This window comes from Halichoerus grypus, chromosome 6 (assembly GCF_964656455.1).
Source record: "Halichoerus grypus chromosome 6, mHalGry1.hap1.1, whole genome shotgun sequence".
NCBI classification, from domain to species: Eukaryota; Metazoa; Chordata; class Mammalia; order Carnivora; family Phocidae; genus Halichoerus; species Halichoerus grypus.
Window position 1 is genome coordinate 51281510 of NC_135717.1, and position 13463 is coordinate 51294972.

At 37.2% G+C, this 13463-nt stretch overlaps 1 protein-coding gene across 2 annotated transcripts in view; it reads right to left on the bottom strand.

Moving 5' to 3' along the window:
- The window catches only part of USP6NL (USP6 N-terminal like), a 246248-nt gene that overhangs the window by 145739 nt on the left and 87046 nt on the right, over positions 1–13463 (bottom strand). The gene's annotated exons all lie outside the window — the stretch shown is intronic.

A 13463-nucleotide genomic window follows, 5' to 3' on the forward strand; every position in this document is an offset into this window, starting at 1 on the left:
AGGAGATAGGATATCTGCCTGAACATGTTTCTAATGCAGGGTTTTTTCCTGGGGAGAAAAAAAAAAGAATGCCACAAAGGACATTTATTAGTAAGCAAGAGAAAGTATCAGGATTTAAGGCAGGAAGGGACAGGCTAACTCTACTGTTTTTTTGTTTTGTTTTGTTTTGTCTTATTTATTTGAGAGAGACAGAGATAGTGAGAGACAGCACAAGTGGGGAGGAGAGGGAGAAGCAGGCTCCCCGCAGAGCAAGGAGACTGATGCGGGACTCGATCCCAGGACCCCAGGATCATGACCTGAGCTGAAGGCAGACGCTTAACCGACTGAGCCACCCAGGCGCCCCAGGCTAACTCTACTGTTTTGTGCAAATGGAGTCAGGTTTATGATCAGAGTGTCCCTATCTATAAAGCCTAGCCTTGAAGGGAAAAGATAAACACCAGCTGTCAGTCTTTGGGTTGTACAACGGGACAACGAGAACCCTTTTCCTGGATCGGTTCCACCAATGGTTTGTCTCTGAAGTGAGGAAGTACCTTGCCAGTAAAAGACTGCCTTTTGAAGTTCTTTTGATCTTGGACAATGTCCCTGGCCACCCAGAACCCCATGAGTTCAACACCAAAGTTGTCAAAGTGATCTACTTGCCCCCAAACACAACATCTCTAATTCAGCCTCTAGACTGGGGGTCATAAGGACCTTGAAGGCTCATTACATGGGACTCTAAAGAAAGGATTGTTATCGCCATGGAAGAGAGAGACAGAGAGAAGAACATTATGAAAGTCTGGAAATAATTACACTATTAAAGATGCCATTGTGAGTCCAGATGTCGTACACAACTTCACAGGATTTACAACAGAGCCAATCAAGGAAACCACGAAAGAGATTGTGGATATGGCAAAAAAAGATGGGGGCAGGGGGTGAAGGGTTTCAAGATATGGAACTTAGAGGAATTCAAGAGCTAACAGATACCACATCAGAGGAATTAAGAGATGACCTGATGGAGATGAATGCTTCCGAACCAGTGCTGGACAATGAGGAAGGAGACATAGAAGCAGCAGAGCCAGAAAACAAACTGAAATCAGATAATTTGGCAGAAGGGGTCCAATTATTCAAAACTGCTTTTGACTTCTTTTACAACATAGACCCTTCTATGATACAGGCACTGAAACTAAAGTAAATGGTGGAAGAAGGGTTGATACAGGAGAGAAATAGTTTTAGAAAAACGAAAAAGCCAAAAAAAGCCAGGCAGAAATTATGATGTATTTCCAAAGTTTCACCAATTGTGCCTGCTTCCCTTGCCTCCCCCTCCCCCTCCGCTGCTACACCTGACACAGGAAGACCAACGCCTGCTTTCTCTTCCTCCTCAGCCTACTCAATGTGAAGACAACGGGTATGAAGACCTCTATGATGATCCACTTCTACTTCATAAACAGTAAATAATCATCATGCCATACAGTTAATAAACTAATCTGTTGTGTATGTGTGTTCATGTGAACATCTAGTAACTATAGGCAAGAACTGCATGAGATGCTTTGTGTCACCATCATCACTTAAGTATTCATCATGTAGAACATCGTTGCAAGACTCATGGAAGTGGATAGCCTATCCTTAGATAAGCATAAGGTGGGTGATGTTTAATATGAAATTAATAATGTGTGAGTTTCCTTACTGTTTATAACTTTGCTTTCAAAGAATTACATTACCATACAGTATACTTGGAAGAACTGCATATCAGCCTAGCATCACAGATAGGGGCTTTTTCTTCAAAAACCTAACAATGTTTCTTATATTATGAATATGACCGTAACACTGTGTGCCATAAAAATTTTATATGATTTATTCATTAGCATACAGGGTAGGCTCCCATGAAGCAATCATATTGATTACACAAGGCTACCATAAAGCAATCTTACTGCTGCTTTCTTATTATCAATGCATGAATCATTATACCTGATATGCATTTCTTTTTCACATTATCTTTCCATTTTTGATGTCTAGTGTTAGTAAGACGTATGACAGCTACAATGTTTTGTATCATATTAAGACAATACTGATGTAGGTACTGACAGATGATTCATCTTGTAAACAGATGATGTACAGTTATAGTATCAATACAGAACAGTACTGTAAGTGTATTTTCCTTATAATTTTCTTAGTAACATTTTCTTTTCTGTAGCTTACTTTACTGTAAGAATACAGTATATAATATATATAACACACAAAATATGTGTTAATAGACAGTTTATGTTATCAGTAAGGCTTCCTTCCGGTCAACAGTAGGCTGTTAGCAGTCAAGTTTTGGGCAGTCTAAAGTTATATGTGGATTTTCAACTGTGTTGGGGTTGGCACCCCTAACCCCCATACTGTTCAAGGGTCAACTATTTCAATTAACATTGACCAACTTAACAACTATAACCATAATGTACAGAATGTTAAAGGTATAATAATAGGCAAAAGTAAAATGCTAAAACAACACAAAGGAATGATTAATTCTGACCTAAAAGGGTGAGGGGAGAAAGTTAGGGAATGCTTTCTGGAAGGGTGGCATTTGAGCCTCGTAGGCTGACCTGGTAAGGGATGTAATTGTTGGAGGAGGGAAAGAACCCCCCATCCTAATGGAGCAGCATGTCTGAGAAACAGCAAGCATTCTGCTGAGCCGGCACAGATGGTGCATGGAGAGACCCAGTAATACAGTAGAAATACAGGGTAAGTCCAAATTCCAGGTTCCATGACAAACTGTTTCAGAAAGTTATCTCAGATACTAATGGAAGGATGGAATAGAGAGTTAAATGACTGAATACCACATGACCAGACTTCTTCTCACCTTCTCCCAGTATCATCTAAAAGTTTCCAAACTTCTTCCCATGGTATGTAAGTCTCTTCATGTTTGGGTACCTGAGCAACCCTCTACTATTCATTTTGCTTAGGATGCTTGTATACACTCTCCCCCATCCCCTGCCCCCAGCTCGCTAGCTTTTTATGCATCCTCTGATACTTAGCTCAAATGAGAGCATCTGTCACTTCACTAAAGAGTTTAATTCCTTTGCTCTAATTACCAAACTAGGGCCAGTTCCCCATGGGGTTCCCACGACACTGTCTACTATAATACCTATCATACTATTGTAATTATTGACTTTTGTTTCTTGCCACTGTACATGCGTTTCTTGAGGATACTGTACCCTTGCATCTAAGAAGTCATAAGTGTTCAGTGAATGTTTATCAAATAAAATGAGTGAGGAGGCTAGTTTAATAATGTAAAGGAGAGGTGTTCAGGCATAAAAGTAGGAATAAAAAGATTAAGACAGATACCAAAGCTCCTATGTTTTACTAACAGGGGGGATCTTCAGGGTCTCACTCTAAATCTACTCTTCCTTTAAGAATAATTTTAATAAACATTGTCATCAGGTTTTGCAACCTAAAAAAAAATTTTTTTTTTTTTTAAAGATTTTATTTATTTATTTGACAGAGAGAGACACAGCGAGAGAGGGAACACAAGCAGGGGGAGTGGGAGAGAGAGAAGCAGGCTTCCCGCAGAGCAGGGAGCCCGATGCGGGGCTCGATCCCAGGACCCTGGGATCATGATCTGAGCCGAAGGCAGACGCTTAACGACTGAGCCACCCAGGCGCCCCTAAAAAAAATTTTTTAATAAAGAACCTGAATCATACTTATATTTAGCAGACTTCCGTTTTACAAGATAGGGAAACATGTACTATTTTTTAAATATTTTTATCCAAATAGACATGAAGCATTTAAAAAAGGAGAAAACCAGGCCCCTCACTAATACACAGCCACAATGACTGCATGTGTGCCTTATGTACATTTGAACAGACTGTACAGTTTTACTTGAGTTTGCTCAATGGGGTTCAGCCTTCCAAATCTACTCAAACGTGGCCCTGAAGATGGAGCCTCACCAGGACATTCAAGAGGAAAACTGTGACAGTTTGTGTTTCCACTTAGCATAAATCACTTATTCCATCCCTTTCCTTGGTCTACAAGATCACACTGCTTTAACTCTCAGACTAGTTTACCTTAACAAATTTATATTCTTCCATTCATTGACTGATTCATTCATTCAACAAATAGCTGAGTGTGTACTATGCCCCAGGCATGGGCAGGGATCGTATCTTTTTTTGTGTCTCCAGTGACTAACACAGTGACCTGCAAATAGTGGACACCTGATAAGGGCTTTACGAATAAATACATGATGAATGGACAAACCAGTGAGCGCATACATGTATATGTGACCCTCTCTCCCATAAGACAAGGATACTTTTCCAAAGAGCACTTATCCTTTGCCTAATGTTCCTTTATTTTGCCCAAGGTTGTATTTCAACCATCTTACAATTGTCAATCATTTCCATCAGCTCCCCACTGTACTATTGGAAAAAAGAATTATAGATCCACTAAAATTATCCTTCAAATAACATTACTAGTTCTCTCCCTTCCTTATAATGCTAACTGCTGCAAAATTCTAAGTTTCCTAAAGAGCATTAACATGAACTCTTAGTAATGTATTTCACTAAGTGCTGGGTAGGTTGGGATACTTGATACTTCAATAAATGACAAAGCAGTGATTTGGCAGATATTTTGAAATTTTTAAAGAAAATATTCATGAATATTGTATAATCTCCCTCCTTTCTCAAGATAATCCTTCACCATACCCTTGAGTCCTACTTATAATAAAATATATTGAGTTTGTTTACTATCTCATACCAAGGAAAACTAATTTATGAAAATTTTCAAGCCATTTATCATAATTATTTCATCCCCAACTTTGATACTTTCCTTCACACATCAATTTTTCCATACTATTTACTCATATGAATGTGAACAAATACTTTGAAATGTTGCTCTACATTCATCCAAATTCATGTTGTATTTTAAAGAATTTAGTTTAAAAACTCTCTTTTTATAGGTCACTGTTTTATATTTGTTTATAGAACTTTGTTTTTCTGCTTATCAATATTAAAAATTGGCAAAATGTAACAATATTTTTAAAAAGGATAAAACTAACAGTAAATATATTAGCTAAATGATTAAAAACACTATAAGAATAGGTTTGGAAAAAAGAATGAAAAAAAAATCTACATATAAGACGCCTCTGTTTTGCCTGGTCATAGAAAATTCTGCCTGAAAAAAAATAAGAAAAAGAATCTAAGAACAAAAGCTGTTCTACTACTTTAGTATATAGCATCTTTTAGTACTATTTTTTCTATATTCATATGGCATTTCCTATCAAATATGATCATGCTATATATGTATATGCACTTCGAAAAACAAGAAGAATATTATTACTTTTTTCCCTGGGTGTATTCCAAGTAATTATGATTATGACCGAAAACATATAAACTAGAAGAAACATTCCAATAAAAAAAATTCCATCTGTAAAGGTTAAACCGTATGAATCTGACATTTTCAAACAGATTGCAATTAAATTAACTAATTTATATTCTCCTGAATTAGTAAAAGCAGTCAGCTTTTTTTTTAATGCCTAATTGTTAGAATCCTGCTATTCAGAGATAGGAATGCAGTCCTTTTTATTATAGAAGAAAAAGAAGGAGAAATAAAGTAGCAAACAGGAGTAAGTAATTGTAAAGTATCCTAAATATTATATTTTCCAAGGTAAATGACAATAGTTTCTCTGCATTTTAACATGCATTTCTTTCCATTTAAATACCATGTCCTTCCATAAAATGAGAAAAGACAAGATGGGCTAGGGTTTCTTCCAGCTGTAATACTATATATGTGGCTGATTATAGTATATGTCACAATATTATTTCATACCATCATCCCAAATAATGTTGCACAAGACTTAAGGAATCTCATAAGCTTTACTTTAAACACAGATCATATCAAGTTTTTTTAAAAACCCAAAATAATCTGTATTTTACATTATCTGAGGTATATTTATGCTATTTGAATCATATAAAGACAGAATGCTATATCTTACATGTGAAAAAGCTGATAGACAAATTTATCAACTGACTGATTTTAAATCATGGATTAAATTCACGAAATTGACAGCATTATAAACTAAGTTTATAAACGTGCATTTTTAAAATCAATTCCTTATTGTCATTTTGGAGATTTACTATTTCAAATGTTTAAAAAAGTAAAAAACACAAGTATTTCTTCAAAGGTGTATCTGCATTAGTTCATTTTAAGATCTGTAAGTCAGACATGGCAATTTAGAAAGATTTTGAAAATGTATTTCAACATATCCCAAACTGACACAGGCTATATAGAACTATCTTAAATATAAGCAGCATTGATTAAGCATATAATCATAAACAGAAAAAAGTAATTATTCACTCAAAAAGGCAAAAAAACTACCATTCAGTGGCTGAATTAATATTTGTAACTATTATTTCATCAGCTGGCCACACAAATAAGAACCATCTAGTTCTTTTGCCCTGCTACAGGCAGAATCCTAGCTTGTTCCTTTCTGATTTCTGCCAGGAACATTTGTATTTTAAAATTAAGAGAGGATTATATAAATTATTCTCCTACCTCCAAAATACGTAATACAAGAGGATTTTTCCAGTGTGAAAAATACTATTGCAGTAGATATGTCATAACCTCTCCTTATTCTTCATACCTTTTAATAAGAAGATATGCTTCTAATTTGTCATTTAAAAATAGGAATAATAAGGCATGTTTAAAATTATGCCATTACCTGATCCTTTTCAGTTACCATTATATAAGAAGAGCAAAAGCATACGTGATAACTCAAAACTCCTTTTTTATAGCTGTTCGTTAGGTCGATATTTGTAAAAACCTCTGAGTGCTCCGACTGTTCATTCTGACGATGTTCCTACCTTCCTTCACTTTGGCTGCTTTTTGCCTCGATGGTGTCACCAGCTCCTTTACAATCTGCAAGACTTGAATCATTGCTAGTTAACAAGCCAAAGACTCCGCTGCTTCCTCCAGAAATCCAACAGGTTTCATCACCAAGAGCTCACTGCTGTTTCTGCTTTCAGAAGCTCAAGCAGGAGCACAGTTCAACTTCAGAGAAATACATTACATGCTTTGCTTAGCTATCCATGAAGGCTCTGAAGCAGTTAATAAGAAACAACAAAAGGATAGGCTGTATCTTCTTGAAATGGATTCAAAGTGATTTCAGCACATGTGAAAACCACCATCCTCAAAGTCCAAATGTATCACATTGCAAAGAATTAACCGGTTATAAACAAAACAAAACAAAATGTGGGTAATCTGCTGCAAATCACTAAGTACAGTGAATGAAAACATTTTCTCACAAAAGTCATGACAGGAGAAATAAAGTGCTATGCTATAAATTCTCATATAGCCAATCACAGATGCTATGTGCAAGTTTTTAAAAACACTCAGAAGTAGTCAACGAAAATACCCTGCACTGCAAAGCCTTAATACTTTTTTCCAATTTCTCAAAAATCTCATACTTGAAACACAGAAAATAAAATGTGGATAAAAATAAAATTCTATCTTGCTAACTCCAAGCTCCCAGGTCTGCCTAATAGATATGAAACTTCGAAAACTATCCTATAAATTCCTTGCCCTCCTCCTCACAGAGACACCTCTGACTGACATCCTAGTACCTGAAGAGAAGTCTACATTCACACTTCACACTAGGAATCCTAAAGGGTTCGTAAATTCGTTGGCCTCACCAGAAGAGGCATGGGCCAGAGATTTTTTAAATTGAGCATAACCGCCATTTGGGGCAGATGGTTTTCAATAGCCAAGTTGCACCGATGCTCAGTTAATACTGAATACCTTCGTTACATCTTCTACTTACCACATACCTGCCCTTTTCAAAGTCAACCTATAGGGTTAACTAAAAGAGAGAACTGACATTCGGGTTAACGTGGTTACACGTTCTATTTATTAAAGTGAATCTCCACCAGCAATTTGTTCCCCTTACCATACTGTCAACTGTCCTCCCGTTTTCCTTCTTTCCCATTTATCATTTTGATATCCTTAATGTATCATTACATAATGGATCCCAAAGCAAATCAAAGGCAGTTCCTTTGCCTTCACACTTAAAGGCTTATTTGTTATTTTCCCATTTTTCAATTGGACAACTGAGGTACACAGTCAACCAACCAAGGCTGGAAGTAAAACATAGAATCCAAAACCTTTCAAAGGCTTCCGCTTTCTCTGATATCACGCCTTTCTTGTCAAAATGTATAGTTTTAAAATTCAGGGTGAAGTTTTCAGCTCTTCAAAAAAGAGGTGCTATAACATGTGCATATATATCCACCCGTAATGTATTCTCCATATGGGTGGTAATTTAAGGCAGTGCTACAGATCGATGGCAGTGAGAAACTGTTTGCAAATGGAGGACAAAACTGGGCAATTATCCTAACTACCTGTTTTCTTTAAAAGAGAATATCTGTATTTGCAAACTAAATCAGAAAGCTCAGATGAGTCAAAGACCAAGTTTTTAAACCTGAAATCAAAACTGTGCTCTTTAATGATTCCCTCTGAAGACCTGATAAAGACAAATCACCATCTAAATCAAACTCCTCAAATCAAGTTCTCCCAGTTCTTTCTATCCCTTGCCCATGTTAGGTATACACTGACTTTCTTTTCAGTTCTTTGCATTTCCAGCTCCAGAGAAATCACTTCCACTCTTCTAGAAAAACATAATATTTTTGAAAAGTATTTTCTGTTAGCTTTGCTCTCTCCCAGTATTTTTCTCTTTCCATGCATGGAAGGGGCTCTATAGGGCATTATTTTCAGTCAGCTCTCTCCTCCATATCTGATCAGTGAAGAGAAGACTATCTATATTCATGTTTCCATAAATTTCCAATTATCATCACTCCCCATCTCACTGATAACAGTATTAGTTTTGAAAATGAAAATCGCAAGTAATTAATTTGACTCACTACTGTCAGTCCTTAACTTCTGCTAAGCAACCAATAGCTTTTTGTTTCTCTCATTCTGTTCTTTTTTTATCACATGTTGCAACAGTAAATGTATCTGACCACATATTCTAATATAGTATATATAACCAAGTTGTAGTCTAAAATGTCAAGGTCAGGGCGCCTGGGTGGCTCCATCAGTTAAGTGTCTGCCTTCGACTCAGGTCATGATCCCAGGGTCCTGGGATCGAGTCCCCCATCAGGCTCCCTGACTAGCGGGGAGTCTGCTTTTCCCTCTACCCCCCACGCCCCATTCGTGATCTCTTCTCTCTCTCACACCTCTCTCTCTCAAATAAATAAATAAATAAATAAATAAATAAATAAATAAATCTTTAAAAAGTAAAATAAAATGTCAAGATCGGGGGCATCTAGGTGGCTCAGTCAGTTAAGTGTCTTCCTTCTTCCTTTGGCTCAGGTCATGATCCCAGAGTCCTGGGATCGAGTCCCCCAACAGACTCCCCACTCAGTGGGGAGCCTGCTTCTCCCTCTGCCTGTTGCTTCCCCTGCTTGTGCGTGCACGCTCTCTCTGACAAATAAATAAATAAAATCTTTAAAAAAAAAAAGTCAAGATTATGAAAGGCAAAAAAGACAGAGGAACTATTACAGATCAGAGGAGACTCAAGAGTCAGGTTAACTAGAGCGTAACACATGATGCCAGGTTAGATATTGGATCAGAAAGGGATGAGGGGAAATACATGATATTTGGGGACAACTGGGAAAGTGTGAACACCATCTACACGTTATCAGTGTTAATTTCCTGACTATGACCATTACACTACAGTTACATAACAGAACAGCCTGGACTTTAGGAATACACCCTGAACTATTTAGGGGTAAATACTTCAATTTACCCCCTATGGGTCCAGAAAAAAAATTACATTAATACAGAATGAGAAAATAAATGTGGTAAAATCTTAGCATTTGGGGGGTGCCTAGGTGGCTCAGTCGTTAAGCGTCTGCCTTCGGCTCAGGTCATGATCCCAGGGTCCTGGGATCAAGCCCCACATCAGGCTCCCTGCTCAGTGAGGAGCCTGCTTCTCCCTCTCCCACTCCCCCTGCTTGTGTTCCCTCTCTTGCTGTCTCTCTCTCTGTCAAATAAATAAATAAACAATCTTTTAAAAAAAAAATCTTACATTTAGGAAATCCAGGGTAAAAGAATAGGAGAATTGTCTGTGTTACTCTTATAACATTTTCCTAAGTCTGAAATTATTTCAAAATAAACTTAAATTCTGACTACCTAGCCCTATATATGTATATTTATTTGTTTGTAAAGGATATATATGTATTCATATTCATGTATGTTTAAATCATACAAAGCAAAGGATTTTAAAGGCCCAAATAATGTAAAAAAGAATTCCACATTTGTACTATGCTGTGTTCCTGTTAGGTCTGTATATGTGTATATACATATACACACATTTATATGCATTCTCATATGCTTCCTTTGCCCCAGAGATCATTCTGAATCCTCCTGGAATGCAAATTTTAAAAACACACATACCTCTGGGCTTACTCTGGCATGGGCACTCTTCAAAGAATTAATTTCCAGATCCTTAACTTGTACATGTACTCATCACTACAGCTGAGCTGCTTGAGAAGATGCAGGCAGCCGGGGCCCTCTGTTTCCACCTCCCTTGACGCAACCACCTTTGACCCACTTCACAAGAAAAAGGCCAACCCTCAGACACCTCACTGCTGCACAGTGCTCTAAGAGGTGAAAACATGGGAGACAGAGAACAAAAATAATCCAACAATTCCTTTAATGAAAGCACAATAAGTAACATCAGCCCACTCCACTCATTAAGACGAGTTTCCAATAAAAAATTCATTTAAACTGAATAATTATTCATCAAAATTCATCATATATTTGTTGTTTTGACAAAGTACATTAGGAAAAAAACCTCTGTGAGGAAAGTGGAATGGATACAGAATTTCAGAAAAAAAGCATATAAAATCTCTGGCTACTGAGGAATAGCTTGTTCATTTTCCTTTTTTTTTTTTTTTAGAGAGAGAGAGAAAAAAAACATGCACAGTGGGGGGAATCTTAAGCACATTCCACACCCAGCACAGAGCCTGACATGGGGCTTGATCTTAAGACCCTGGGATCATGACCTGAGCTGAAATTAAGAACCAGACACCTAACCAACTAAGTCACCCAGGCACCCCTACCTTGTTCATTTTTCAAATGGATGGCACTGGGTATCAAACCACTGTGATAATCAAACCCTACTAAGTACATTTATAAGAGGGATGTAACAGTTTTGCTTATTTACTATTTTTCCTTACTGGGCCTCTGGCACAAAGAATTGGTTTAATCAAAGTCCTTGGTTCTTATCATTGGTCCGTGCATGGCCCAGTCTTATTTATATACTCAATTATTTATTTTTAATAATAAACAGCACAAAGCAACCACCCAAAACAAAAACTAGGATATTAACAATAATCTGCATTTAATCTACAGTCCCTCCCCCAACCACCAACCCATCCCCCTGCTTCAACCCAAAGTAACAAACATCCTGAATCCAGAAAAAAAGAGTTTCTAATAAAACTCCCTTGATTCTCTTGATTCCCCTTATATCTATCTAATATTATCTCCTCCCCCTCTTTCTCACACACACACACACACACACACACACACACACAGACACCCACCCCTGTGTTGCAGTGTGGTTGTTCCAAACTTTATAAAAAGGGTATCACAGTTCATGTTATCTTTGAGGAATTACATTTTTTCTTAAATATTGAGACCAATGGTTCTCAATCTTCACTACACATGGAAAATACCTGGGAAGTTTTTTGTTTGCTTTTTTTTTAAAGATTTTATTTATTTATTTGACAGAGAGATAGAGAGAGAACACAAGCAGGCAGAGAAGCAGGCAGAGGGAGAGGGAGAAGCAGGCTCCCCGCAGAGCAGGGAGCCCGATGCGGGACTCCATCCCAGGACCCTGGGATCACGACCTGAGCCGAAGGCAGCCGCTTAACTGACTGAGCCACCCAGGTGCCCAATACCTGGGAAGTTTTAAAAAGCATGATGCCTTGGTCCATCTACAGGGATTTGGACTTCACTGTCCCAGATGCAGCCCAAGCATCACAAATTTTAAAGGTTCCCTCAAATGATCCTAACATTCCGCCAAGGACCACTGTGTTCTAGAAGAATGACACAGGAAAAGTTAATGTGTACAAGTAAACATGAAAGGTACAAAAATTATGATTCCACTATTACTATTCCACTATTACGGAATTACACACACACACACACACACACACACGCACCCATGCACACACACAGGGAGAGAGAAAGATGTATGCACAAAGAAAAAATATCAAAATGTTATCAACAATTCTTCCCCTGAATAGTGGCATTACATATGAATTTTTACTGTCTTCATTTTGCTATACTTTTCTATACAGAACACATTTTATTATTTAAAAAAAATGAATTATATTTTGGTTTTTAAAATTCCATATCATCTCACCAAAAAGGATACACAGATGGCAATTCAGCATATGAAAAGAGTTGGTTCAACATCACATGTCATTAGGAAATTTCCCAAATTAAGACAACAACGAGATACCCGTACACATCTATTAGAATGACTATACTGCAAAACACTGACAACACCAAATGCTGTTGAAGATGTGGAGGAACAGGAATTCTCATTAACTGCTGGCGGGAATACAAAATGATACAGCCACTTTGGAAAACAGTTTGGTGGTTTCTTCCAAAACTAAACAAATTCTTACCATTTTATGCAACAATTGTTATTCTTTATTATTTGCCCAAATGAGTTAAGAACTTATATCTACACAAAAACCTGTACATGAATGTTTATAGCAGTTTTATTTGTAATTACCAGAACTTGGAAGCAATCACTTGTTCTTCGGTGTGTGAATGGATAGACAAACTGCTATATCCAGGTTACGGAACATTGTTCAGCAATAAAAGGAAATGAGCTATTGACACACACACACACACACACACACACACACACACAAACACACCAACACACAAACACACACACACAAAAACCATGGAGGAACTTTAAATGTTAAGTAAAGGAAGCCAATCTGAAAAGGCTACATAGTGTATGATTCCAATTATATGACATTCTGGAAAAGGCAAACCTATGGAGACAGTAAAATGATTAGTAATTGCCAGGGATGTGAGAAGAGGAAGAGAAGGATGAATAGGTGGGGGCGCAGGGAATTTTTATGGCAGTGAAACTACTCTGTATGCTACTGTTAATGGCAGATACATGTCATTATACATTTGTCAAAACCCATAAAATGTACAACACAAAGAGTGGCCCTTAATGTAAACTATGGACTTTAGTTAACAATAATGCATTGATACTGGCTAATTAACTGCAGTAAATGAATCATACAAATGCAAGATGTTAGTAAGAGGGGAAACCGGGAAGGCGGGGAGTATTCTTAGGGGATATAAGAGAACTCCCAGTAGTTTCCACTCCGTTTTTCTGTAAACCTAAAAGTGTTCTAAAATATAGTCTCTGAAAATGACAAAGAAAATCTATATTTAATATATACTTAATAATCTATACCTGA